Raw genomic sequence first — 13,322 nt, forward strand, 5'->3', positions numbered from 1 at the left:
GCACAGTATAGGGTAGCATGGAGAGCTACATCAAACTATTCTCCAGACTGAAGACCATAACAATAACAACATTTCTAAACCAGTTTTTCTGTCTGCATAAACTTTTAACTCTATGTGTAGCTACTTATAGATCCATTCCATTAATTAAGATGTTTGTGTCATCTACAAATAGTACTGATTTTAATTAATTTCCTCTGGTAGGTCATTAATATACATCAAGAACAGCAGTGGCCCTTCGACACTTCCCTATGGCACAGCATTTCGGACCACACCCATACCTGGGTAGTATTTATTTCTCTCATCATCTGTTAATTCTATGTTTTGGTATCTGTTCATTAAGTAGGATTTTATAAGATTGAATGCATTGCCTCTCACCCATTAGAATTTTAGTTTTTTGAGGAGAATGTTGTTATTAACTACTAGGTCAAGAACTTTTGGTAGATCAGAGAATACTCCAGTTATGGATTCCTCCTTGTCAAATGTTAGCAGTAAATGGTTCACAAGTTCTTGTGTTACTGAGTTGGTAGATTTATATTTTTGAAACCCATCTTGGCTTCTGGCTATGACATGAAGAAGTTTAATTATATTTTATGTGGAATGTGTTGAAAGATTTTAGATATTACTGGTATAATACTAACAGATCTGTAATGTTCAGGTTCTGTAGTGTTATCCTTTTTGAACTGTACCCTAGAAATTTTTAAACTATAGGGATATAGTTTCTGTGATTGCTTCATTAATCATGTTTGTCAAAAGTTTAATGATGAATTTGGATGAAAGTTTGATAATCTTATTTGAGATATCATATATGTCCTGCGACTTTGTGTTTTTCAACTTTTTTGTGGTTCTCTTTACTCCTTCTTCACTTGTTGGATATAGATCTATAGAATTCTGTAGTAGATATCTTTTCTCTATTAAAGCATTCGTAGCATTTGTTGTTGGAGCCGACACATCCTTTGTTAGATTTTTGCACACATTTATGTAGTAGTCATTAAATGCTTTGGCTATAGTTTCTGGGTTTCTCTGTAGAGAATTTTTCCATCTAATTTCTTAGGGGCTTTTATTTTTGTATTTGTACTCAATTTATGATCATTTCCACTGGTTTTCCCTTGTTGTCTGAGTTTATATTGTCCTATTCAACATCAATTTTCTTTGTGTATTTTATTACTTACTTGTAGTCTTTCTTCATCTGTTATGCATCAATTTTTAATAGGGAATGCCTCCTTAATATGTTCAGAATATTTGGTTATGCATAAACCAAAACTGTAGGCGCTTCCTTTGGCAATTTGAATTTCATTCCAGTCTTCTTTAACCAGATTGTAACTGAAGATGTTTATTTACTGTCATGGTTTTCATGGTATCTAATGTGGAGTTTTCTGGGCTTCGAATTTTGCCCTGCTGAGATTATTAAGGTTACTGTCAAAGCTGTTACTGGCACCCACTACTATTGTTATAAGATCTTCTTTCCCAAGATCAGCCCCTGAAGAATGCACATCACAGATCACATTCCTGAGCCTTGCACTTAACTTATAAATACTATTACTTGGGACTATTCACTAGTTGCCTGGGACATGATGAATACAACATGTCAAATAGCATACTACCACTATTTTCACACCACATACTGATTTATTTTCATATCATTGTATAGAAAATGCCTCTTGTTGCAACTTTGTAAAGCTTGTTTTGCAGTGGTCCACAAAAAACTAATTTCTTATGATCTACATTCTACTCTTGCCTTAAATTTTATTGAGCTATATGTGTAATGTATCTTTTTTCAACTACAAAAAAATTTAATTAGATAGCTAATTAAGTAGTGTTGAAATCATAATCCTACAGGTAAGTATTTGATAGTGCCACAAATATTAATAATGTGTTTGTAAAATGAGTCAATGGTAACAGACATTTTAACTTTGTCTGTCAACACTGTTTGAGCACAACCAGGAAAGTCTCTTCCTGCAATTACCTGGAGAGAACAATCTCCATCTGTAATGAGAGGTCCTGCATAATTTGCATACAAAAAACATTTTGCATTTGAAAAGCTATCATACAGCCATTTCTGTGCAGCACAAAGATCATTAGGACAACATACCACTTCAGTATGATGAGCACTGTTTTTTTCCATACTTTTAATGTTCCACTACACCTGTACCAACTAATAACAACAAGCAGCTTCTTTTCTTGTGACCAGCCAGTGCACTTTTCATTCTAGGAGATACTGCTTTCTGTCTACTCAGTGGTGAGTGCTGCATATTCATAAATGTTGAATGTAGAAATATATTAAATCTCTATAGGGAAGACAGTAAGAAGTAAAGTTTTAAGAGAGGTTAAGTTTGAAACAGATATTCACTATGAGAAAGAAACTAAACAAAACAATTGTGGCATGCTGCATCAGTACAACCAGCTGTAGATTCAAAATTTTCACCAATCACCAGAACTTTTTTTTCCACCCAGTTATATATTAACTACTAGCTATCTTTATTGAAACAAAATGGCAAAATGTTAAAGGAGCGTAAAGTAAAATTAATGAAGTACTTATTTCCGTTGATTAGTTAGAGTCATCAAACCCAGTCGACATAATCTGCCTCTATGATCATCATATGAGCACTAGTATAGATGTATAAAGTGTTACAGGATTACAGTTAGCATCTTACTTTTCTGCATAAGAAATGAGGAGACGAGGAGTTGCCACATTCTTCAGAAAGTGTCATAAATTTAAGAACATAGACATTCGTAAATTTTGAAATAGTGGTTTCTGGTGGTAGATTTTCTTAAAAATTCTGCGAACAGTAACATTATCATTCAACTTAATTCCTTCTCAACTATGATAGTTGACTGTTCATAACAGCCATTGATAATGTCTTTATCCTAAAATTCTTCCAGTAAGGATTTATTGCAGTCAGGAACATTATAATTCAACTTAATTCCTACAGTACACTTCCCGTCTAGGATAGCTAACTCTTCAAAATCACTCAGTGATAATATCTTCATAAAAATGTCTAAAAACAAAATTATATTACAAAACCAATTGTCAATGACATCTAAGACCATGAAATACCAGTTTCTTTTGTTAAAAGTTCATACTGCTCAGAATACAAAATTTACTGAGTTCAAGAGATTGGTCAGTAAAACAAAAATTGATTATCTTAGGAAACTCCTCGAAGACACGAACTGGAGTGATACCGGAATATAGAGTACTCATGGTATGAATGAAAAATACAATGCTTTACTGATGAAGTTCTCACCTTGTCTGAAAGTTGTTTTCCCCCAAAAGTAGACCAGATTAGGCCAAACTCTACAAAGAAGCCACAGATTATTAAAGGAATAAAGGTACCTTGTTAAGACAAAAGGAAACTGTATCTGTCAGTCAGAAACAGCTCTGTTATTAATGTAGTAGCTCATTGCAAGACATACTGCAAAATGTTGACAATAGTAATACAGACATCAAAGCAAATGCATTACAAGAAAAAGATAGGCACATCAGGTAACAAAATAAAGACAATATGGGATATAGTGAAGAAGAAAACTGATAGAACTAAAAACGAAGATGAGAAGATAGCATTAAGGGTAAATAATACATTGGTAACAGAGTGTACAGTACTGCAAAACTATTTAATAAACGTTTCACAACAGTATTCAAAAGATGGAGCTGTTAGGTTCATAGTATGTTGCCGTGGAATACCTCAGGTTAGTCATCACAAATAATTTCAGTAATATTAATATGACACTTACTACACTAGTATAAGCAATGTCCACCATAAAATCTTTAAAACAAAAAAGAAGAAAAAATGTCATGGTTATGATAAAATATCAACAAATTCGAGAAATGTCCTAGAATTTCAGAGCACGGTGGCCAGAATTAGCATTAGTGGTGCAAACACTGCCAAGCAGAGCTCTCATGCTGCACTGTGTCAGAATTTGAATACATTGAGTCAGAATGCCAACACATTTGCCTGTTTACTCATCTGCACTGCAGGATGCTCATTTCTGATTCAGCATTTGTTGCATGCAGGCAAGTACATCAATGAGAAGAAGTTGACTATATTGCTTTTATATGATGAATGTAAAAGAAATCTCATAGAAACAGTATAGTGATATAGGGCTATCCATTCATATCCCCAAGTCTGACACAACAGGCCATTGCATGAACTATTAAGAGTCTAGTGTAGACAGGTTACTTTAATGTGAAAAATGGTATAAGAAAGAAGACTGCAATGGACAGAGAACACAAAAAAGGTGTTCTGGTTATGATGCTAATGAATCCACACAGTGGTAGGAGACATATTGCCAAGGAACATGGAATCAGCCAGATAAATGTCATTCTCATCTGCATTGACAGCATTTCAATTCCTACCATCTGTTACTACGTCAGGCACTTGCCAGCAGTAATTTCAAACATAATACAGAATTTTATCAGTTTACTCTTCAACAACTGAGAGATGACACTTCATTTTTTCAATGTGTGCTCTTTAGTGATGAAGCAACAGTTACTAACCATGCTAATGTAAATGTGCATAACATGCACTACTGAGCAGCTGAAAATCCACACTGGCACAGGTGCAACATCAATGACTGTGGAGCATAAAAGCATTGTGTGGCATCATAGGAAATTACACTATGGGACCTTACTTCATCTCAGGCATTCTAAATGGACACTCATATGTGCACTTTCTGACAACTGTCCTGCCATTTCTTCTAGAAAACATAACACTGGATATTTGACAGTGTATGTGGCTGCAACACAATGGTTGTCCAGCTCACTCATCCTGTGTTGCAACACAATTAAGGATGATAATTTTCCGGGATGCTGGATAAGACAAAATTCTATTGTCAGTTGACCTACGAGGTCTCCTAATTTGACTCCTCTTGATTTCTTTCTTTGAGGAAGACTCAAAGATGCAGTCTATGATAAAGTCCCAATTACACCAGACAATATGTGTAGTCAAATCACCAGTGCATGCTCTACCATATCATCCACTGTAATTACATCTGTTCATCATTCTTTTAAATGGTGGCTGCAAATGTGTATTTCAGTTCCTGGTCAACAGTTTAAACATATGCCTAAATAAAGGATAAAATTATTTTTTAAAGACAAAATGTGTATTATGTGATTTGAGTGGCTACCAAATCATTGTTAGTAAATTGTTTATTCCATTTGTATATGTACAAAATTACATAACAATGTCAAATAAGTTGACAGTGTACAGGGTGATTCAAAAAGAATACCACAACTTTAGGAATTTAAAACTCTGCAACGACAAAAGGCAGAGCTAAGCACTATCTGTCGGCGAATTAAGGGAGCTATAAAGTTTCATTTAGTTGTACATTTGTTCGCTTGAGGCGCTGTTGACTAGGCGTCAGCGTCAGTTGATGCTAAGATGGCGACCCCTCAACAGAAAGCTTTTTGTGTTATTGAGTACGGCAGAAGTGAATCGACAACAGTTGTTCAGCGTGCATTTCAAACGAAGTATGGTGTTAAACCTCCTGATAGGTGGTGTATTAAACGTTGGTATAAACAGTTTACAGAGAATGGGTGTTTGTGCAAAGGGAAAAGTTCTGGACGGCCGAGAACGAGTGATGAAAATGCAGCACGCATCCAGCAAGCATTTGTTCGCAGCCCAGGAAAATCGACTCGCAGAGCTAGCAGAGAGCTGCAAATTTCACAATCAACTGTATGGAGAGTCCTACGAAAAAGGTTGGCACTTATCTGTCCGTAACTACCTGAACGTCAACTACCCGAGGCGATGGATCGGCCGCCAGGCAGCCCGTGACAGAGCACTTCATCACTCGGCTCCAAGAAGCCCTGATCTTACCCCCTGCGATTTTTTCTTACGGGGGTATGTTAAGGATATGGTGTTTCGGCCACCTCTTCCAGCCACCATTGATGATTTGAAATGAGAAATAACAGCAGCTATCCAAACTATTACGCCTGATATGCTACAGAGAGTGTGGAACGAGTTGGAATATCGGGTTGATATTGCTCGAGTGTCTGGAGGGGGCCATATTGAACATCTCTGAACTTGTTTTTGAGTGAAAAAAAACCTTTTTAAATACTCTTTGTAATGATGTATAACAGAAGGTTATATTATGTTTCTTTCATTAAATACACATTTTTAAAGTTGTGGTATTCTTTTTGAATCACCCTGTATATTGCATACAGCTGGTAACACTGTCATTATGCTCTTACATTTAGCATGAAATGACATTTCGTTAACAAGAACATTTATTTTTAATAAAATGTTTAGTTCAATGAATGTATCCTATATGAGAGCATTTAGAGCAGTGTAGGTAGAGACAATTGTCCAACAGCCTGTATTCTACCTTCTAACATTTACATATTTAATATGGTAGTTGCTTTTTGAGGTGTATAAGTCCTCTTTATTTTTGAAGGATGAAGAGTTGATTTCTCTGTTTCAACTCGTGTAAATCTGGGACTATGCAAAAATGTGAAATAGTTTTCCTAAGCCCTTTGTAATACACTAGATTCTAGCTGATGACTTATTTACATATACAACATTCCTAGGTGCACCTGCATCTAGGTCATAAGTTGGTTCAGGGCTGTCAGCAAATAAGCTTTTGGGCAACAAGGCCTTCAATGGAAATAGAAAAACACACACACACACACGCACATGACCACAGTCTCTGTGTGTGAGTTGCATTAGCGCACACGCGTGCGCCTCTAGCTTTTAAACTACCACTCCCTTTCTAGTGCGAGTACTGTCACTGGTGCTGCAGGTGGGTGCATTTGAATGTACATGGTTGTGTGAGCAGAGCACATATTCCATAAGCATTGTCCCAGCATATTCTGCATACGTTGGTTCTGAATGATTGAGTTTCAGGTAGAAATGGGGCACCAGTCATCTTAATTAAATTAGACACATACAGACTCTTGGACTGCTCTGCATTGCAGTGACCATTATATCATGCTGTATCTTATAGTAAACAGTGTATTCCACTGTGGGGTTAATTCTTCATCTCTGTATATTATAAGAGTGCGGAATGGACACTTTTGTTGTTAGTGATGAATTCACTGTCGGCACAAAATATTTTTGGTCTGGATTCCTTTTTGGAGTCCAGATCATGGACAGAATCCATTTAGTTTCCCAACTGGTCCCCTTCCAAGATTTGGTCTCTTTATTATGGTTGTATGGTCAGCTGTTTGAAAATACCTGGTGTTGGTCAGAAAATTTTGAGGCCCATGTCTTCCTTCAGACATCAGCAATACCTAAATTTTGTCACACCTGCCCCATTCCCTTCATCACATGTGACAAAGAGAAGGACAAATTGTAGCATTGGCAGGAACTTGGTGTCATTTTTCCTAATCCATCTAGTCAGTGAGCTACCCACCCCTTTGGTGCTGGTCCAAAATCCAGGTGGTGCTGTGTGCCTTTGTGGCAATTTTAAACAGTCAATGTACAATCTGTTGCAGACTCATATGCCACTCCACGTCTGGAGAAGATGGTGAAGTTGTCAGAGGCCAGTATTTTCCCCCACAACAATCTGCATAATACATACCTGCAATTGCCATTGGGCTCCACTTCTCAGCACATCTTAGAGCTCAATATCCCTGTTATAGAAAGTACAAACATGAATTATGGAATATTGTACTTTATAGAACCAATGTAGGATGCAATGATGGAGTACAGGCTGGGTGACACTGAACTCATTGAATGGACAACAGTTATACAGATTACGGAATTGGCTGAGCACCTGTTTGTGCTCACTTGAATAATACTGTTTCTTTGGCAGCTCACCAGAGTGCTCCAGGGAGCTGACCCAGGTGGCCTCTACAAGCAAGCCTGTGAACTGTATGGCTGCCCAATTTCTGAAATCACATGCATCATGAGTGATGATACATCAGTCCTCTCTTGAAGGGGGCGGGAAAACTGTATACATGCATAAAAACATTAGGCACAGAAAAATATGTGGTACAGAAAAAATGCATGGTACAGAAAAAAATCATGGTACTGATAAAGCACTGGTCCCAAAAAAGCACTGGTAGCAAGAAAGCACTGGTACCAAAAAGGTGCTGCACAAGGCATTGATATTACTAGTCAAAGAAAACACCAAAGATACTGATACCGTCCATTTCATCCCCCAAAGATGGTAGCTGCTGCAGCATGTGGTGGGCAGGCAATGGCAGGTACGGGCGGAAGTGATGAGGGAGCAGTTTGGCGTGCCATTGCCCCCTCTCATGAAAGGCCATAGGGCAGGACCAGGGACAGCATTTCCATAGTGACATCCTCTTTCAGGTCAGCAGGTGGAGCCGGAGGCATCAGTGGGGCTGTCAGAGACAACAGCCACACAGGACCTAGAGTGCACGCAGCAGCGCCTGCAGCATCAGATGTAGCAGGGACTGCACCAGTAATAACAGTCAAGGAGAGGTGGCGGAGGCAGGGATCCCAGACAGTGACACCTGCTGCAGCATGAACAAGACCATCTGCAACACAGGAACAGGCATCGGCGGTGGTGGGGATGGAGTGGCGGTGGGCACTCCAGAACAGCCCCCCCCCCCCCCCCCCCACCTGTGCACAGCTGCAGCTGGTTGAAGTGATGCCCATCAGGAGTGCAGATGATGCAAAGGTTCGGCCCCAGGGAAGCCTGATGAAGGTAGGAATGCAGGTCGGCATGTGACCGAAACCACGAGCCCAGACAGGTACACCTGGCTGGAACAACTGCGGAATCGGCAACGCCAGCGTGGTGTCGGCAGCAGCAGGTGAAGAAGGGTCCATGATTGGCATCCGTGTAGCAGCTCCTCTGGACTCTTGTCCCCCACTGGAATGAAATGGTACACACTCAAAAAAATGGTCTAAAGCAGCTTCAGGGGCCTGCCTGATACATACTTCCACATCTGAGTTGTAAACATTTGAACCATGAATTCAGTCTCATGATTAGATTGAGGTTGAAATGGTTGAGTTGTGGTATGGTGAACATCAGTAGCCTGACAAAAAGATGCAAATTCTCGAGGAACAAACTGGGGGGGAGGGGGGGGGGGGGGGTTGTTAACAATATCTGCGATATACAGAAGTCCCTCAATTGCAAATATCTTAGACAGGGCCAAAATAATGGCTGCCATGGATGTGGACCAACAACACGCTATGTAGGGAAACTTGGAATAGGCATCCATTACAATGAGCTAACGCTGTTGTAGGAAGGGCCCAGCAAAATTGGCTATTTTACGCTTCCAAGGGCGCTGAGTCAAAGATTGTTCTGCTGCATGGATTCCAACTTCCTGTACATTTGCTGTGTGCCCAACAGGCATGACTGAGTAACTTCCAGTACCTTTCCCCATGCAGCAATCTGATCACCTGTGACTCATGATGCTTCAAAGGACTTTGCTCTATTAAGCATATACGTAAGTGTGAGATTCTCATACCAAAGTGCTTCTTCACACACTTCCCTATCTGGGGCAGATGAATAATAACATCATGCACCATGTGATCAACATAGGATTGATGAAGGGTACCAATGACAAATTTATGATGACTGCTCAACCAATGTAATTCTGCAGCCCATACTTTGTAAGATTGGTTTGGATGTTTGTGATAGTGATAAAACTGTACACACATCTCAGTTACATTGCATTCTGTCGCAGTAATAGGTTGAGAGAAGTTGCACATTTCATCAAATGGTAAGCTGGCCAGTTGTTGCAGAGGTGCAAGGTGGCCTCAGTTGCCCGAGACTGCAGTTATGTGTGTGCGAGTTGTGTTTGCATGCATATGTACATGTGTGTTTGTTGTCTAATTTTGATGAAGGCCTTACTGGCCAAAACCTATATTTGTGACAGTCTTTTTGTTGTGCGTATCTGTGACAGCATTTCTGCTATATGATGAGCAGCAACTTTCCTTTTCACAATATTGGCACAACAACTGATACATGCACGGCAAAAGCCAGGAAAGAAAGAAAGTGCTACACAAGTTTGCATCACCCATGCAAAAACCCTGGAGACATTGGCATAACCATGTCTCATAGGGGTCCCAATCTTCAGCTGATTCATCATATGCCAAAAATCATGATGGTTGTACTGGTGGAAGAGTGATCTGCTGCAAACACATACATACCACTTAATTGAAAGCAATGATGAGAGCCTACTGTTGTTCCACAAAAACTTGCTGTTGGGCTGTGATACATTGGAGTATTTCTTCCATCTATATGCTTGTTGGGAGACTTAACACTGACACTAACACACATAGAAAATGTAGCCCTCACTCATCAGCAAGTTTGTTATAGCAAGAACATATATGATTTATGGAACGTAGTACTTCATAGAGCCATTGCAAGATGCAGTACAGTACAGGGTGTGCATAGCACTGAACACATTGAATGGACAACAGTAATACAGATTACAGAATAGGCTGAGCACTCATTTGCGATTGCTTAAATAATACTGTTTCTCTGGCGGCTCACCAGAACATGTCAGGGGGCCGACCCATGTAGCCTTTATAAGTGGGCCCGTGAACTGTATGGACGTGCGATCTCTGAAATTACACATGTCAGGAGTGAAGATACAGCAACTCACCATGGGCTTTACCAGTTTATTCTCTTACCCTTTAGAATTTTGCTGCCCCAGCAATTTATCAAAGGTATTTGGAGCATTTGATTAAGGACATCCCTGCTGTGTCACCTAAGTTGATGACCTCTGGGGCATAGGCTCCATGGCAAGAGGAGCATTTATGGAATCTGCAGGCAGCTTTCCAATGCCTTCTGAAGAGTGGCCTTTGTGACAAATTTGAAAAATGTATCTTTTTGCCCCAAAGGTGCATTTTTTGGGACATGTGCTTAGCAAATATGGCATTATCCCTACACACAAGCACGTCAAAGGCATCATCCACCCGCCAGCCCCAAGAATCTGATGGAGCTCCAGTCCTTTTTGAACAAGATTTCTTATTATGCTAAGTTCATTCCCTAGGTTTCACACGCACCTGCCAGCCTCTTAACCAGCTTCACCAAAAGGGGTTAAATTAATGTGATCTATGGATTGTCAGTACACTTTTCACTTCCTCAAGCAGTGTTCATACTCTGCTCTCCATTTGACTTCTTTTAAGCCAGGTAAGCAATTAACCCTGGCCTTTGATGTGTCCAAGTATGGCATAGGTGCAGTCCTATCACATCAGAACCCAGATGGTACCAAGCAGCCCATCACTTATGCATCAAAGATGCTTTCACTGGTGTAAAGTAACTGTTCACAGGTGGAAAGGGAGGTACTGGCTTACATTTGTGGCATTAAAAATTTTTGTGCTTTTGGTATGGTGCTAAGTTCATACTCATCACCAACACAAAACACTAATTTCATTATTTGGCTCCTATTCTAAGCTACCTGATAGGACTGCACATCAAGTGCAAAGGTGGGCACTTGTATGACATTCTTTAGTGGTACACTGCTCAGCTTGCTGATGCAGATGCATTATCACTATTGCCAGTGGGACCTGATCCAGATTCCATCAACAAGAGGCTCTCATTTCAACACTGGACAATACTTGCAGCAGACATTGCTGGATTGTCCATTGATGGCATGGCTGGTCACAACTGCCATGACTACCTCCTGTTTTTCAGGAAAATCGTATGAACAGTCTAGATGGGATGACCTAAATGTGCCCATTTGGGAATGGATTTTGTTATATCCTAGCCAGTAATGCCAACCGAGCCTGCTGCCAAATGGTTGGCAGCATCAAAGTCCGGACGCCGTCCGCATAAGCAGCGCCAGCGATACAGGAAATCGCCGCAAGTCTGCGCGCGCCACCGCTGGCTTCTGGCTTCTTAAGCGCTGGAGTCGCGAGCGCTAGGACAGTTCTGTATCCACCGCTCAGTTGTATACTCGCCACCGAATTGTGTACTTGCTAGTCAGTTGTGTGTTCATCGCAGCAGAGTTGTTGTTTGTCGTCAGCCGACGCTGACCTAGCCGCTCCGACTCGAACCAGACAGATTTCTGTAGACACCAAGTTCACTACTGTGTTTCTGTATCTTCATGAATAAAGATAAGTATCGACTTTTATTTAATCAGAGTGTTTGGTTTTTCATCTTTCTGTTCACTGTTCCAGCGGACCGGTCGGCCCGCTATTAAAAGTGTGGCGGTGACTTCGTAAGCCATTTCTACAGCCAAGTGTTTGTCGCCACGAACACCGCCACAAAACTGGCGACGAGGATGGGATCCGAACTCGTGTGCAGGGCTGGTTCAACTTGTTCTTGTTATACTAATTATAGAGATAAAATTTTGGGGGCTGGTTTAATTTGTGTTCACTATGTCTGCCGACTTACAATAGTTGATCTTGTTACAGAGTCAGCAAATACAAAGTCTGGTGGAAGCAATCGCCAAACAAGCGGCTAATCCTCCAACACAAAAGGAACAAGCACAGGCAGCACCACAGTTCCGGGCTTTTGATGAATCCAGAGAAGAATGGCGAGAATATTTCGTGCAGTTGCAGGCGCACATGACAGTCTACAAAATCACAGGTACTGAGCGGCAGCTTTATTTAATTTCCACTGCAGGCGTGGAAATCTATCGACTCCTTTGTAAGTTGTTCCCGGAATCCCAGCCAGAAGCTTTAGACTATGACATTGTTGTTAACAAGCTTGCTGAGTATTTCGAGTCGCGAGTTCATGTGGCAGCAGCCAGATTCAAGTTCTTCAGATTAAAGAAACTGCCACATCAATCTAATAAACAGTGGTTAACAGATTTACGGGGCCTCACCCGTCAGTGCCGATTTAATTGTGTGTGTGGAGCTTCCTACAGTGATGTCATGCTACGAGACGCTATTACTCAAAACATTGCAGATTCTCGTATTCGTGCTCCTATCTTAAAGTTGCCTGACCCGTCATTAGAGACTGTGATGAACATCATTGAAGCCCAAGATACTTTTGACTATGCTGAGTGTGAGTTAAAACAGCCATGTATTTCTCAAATTGCCTGTGCTAAGCAAGTTACGTCACGCCCGCGGCCCCACCGGCAGAGTCAGACTGTAAACACTAGCCGGCCGCGTCATGTTAAACACATTCGTCAGCCGCGTGTGCAAAATGATAGAGTTAAGTCTTGCCCTAAGTGTGTTCTTGCTCATCCTCGTGAACGTTGCCCGTTACGGAACACGGTTTGTCACTTTTGTCAAAGGAAAGGACACATCCAGACTGTTTGTTTGCGTGAACGCAAGAACAATTCTAGTGCTGCCCAGCCCATGGATATTCATGTTCTTCAAAGCCAGCCCGCCCAGAAGGTCGCGTTTCAAGACTCTTCCACGGTTCGTGTGGGTAATAAACTTGTTCGCAATAAGCCACCCACCCAGCCCTCTGCTATGCGACCCAAGCGTAATTCAAACGCTGTAAACAGTAATGTA

At 40.7% G+C, this 13,322-nt stretch overlaps 1 protein-coding gene across 1 annotated transcript in view; it reads left to right on the forward strand.

The window, feature by feature from the left end:
* The first annotated feature begins 2,102 nt into the window (after positions 1 to 2,102).
* The window catches only part of LOC124709059 (alpha-N-acetylgalactosaminidase-like), a 75,471-nt gene continuing 64,251 nt past the window's right edge, over positions 2,103 to 13,322 (forward strand). Inside the window, exon 1 of the mRNA XM_047240707.1 lies at positions 2,103 to 2,236. The gene's annotated coding sequence lies outside the window, so the exon portion shown is untranslated. The remainder of the gene's footprint in view (positions 2,237 to 13,322) is intronic.

Source organism: Schistocerca piceifrons, chromosome 7, assembly GCF_021461385.2.
Source record: "Schistocerca piceifrons isolate TAMUIC-IGC-003096 chromosome 7, iqSchPice1.1, whole genome shotgun sequence".
Classification (NCBI taxonomy): Eukaryota; Metazoa; Arthropoda; class Insecta; order Orthoptera; family Acrididae; genus Schistocerca; species Schistocerca piceifrons.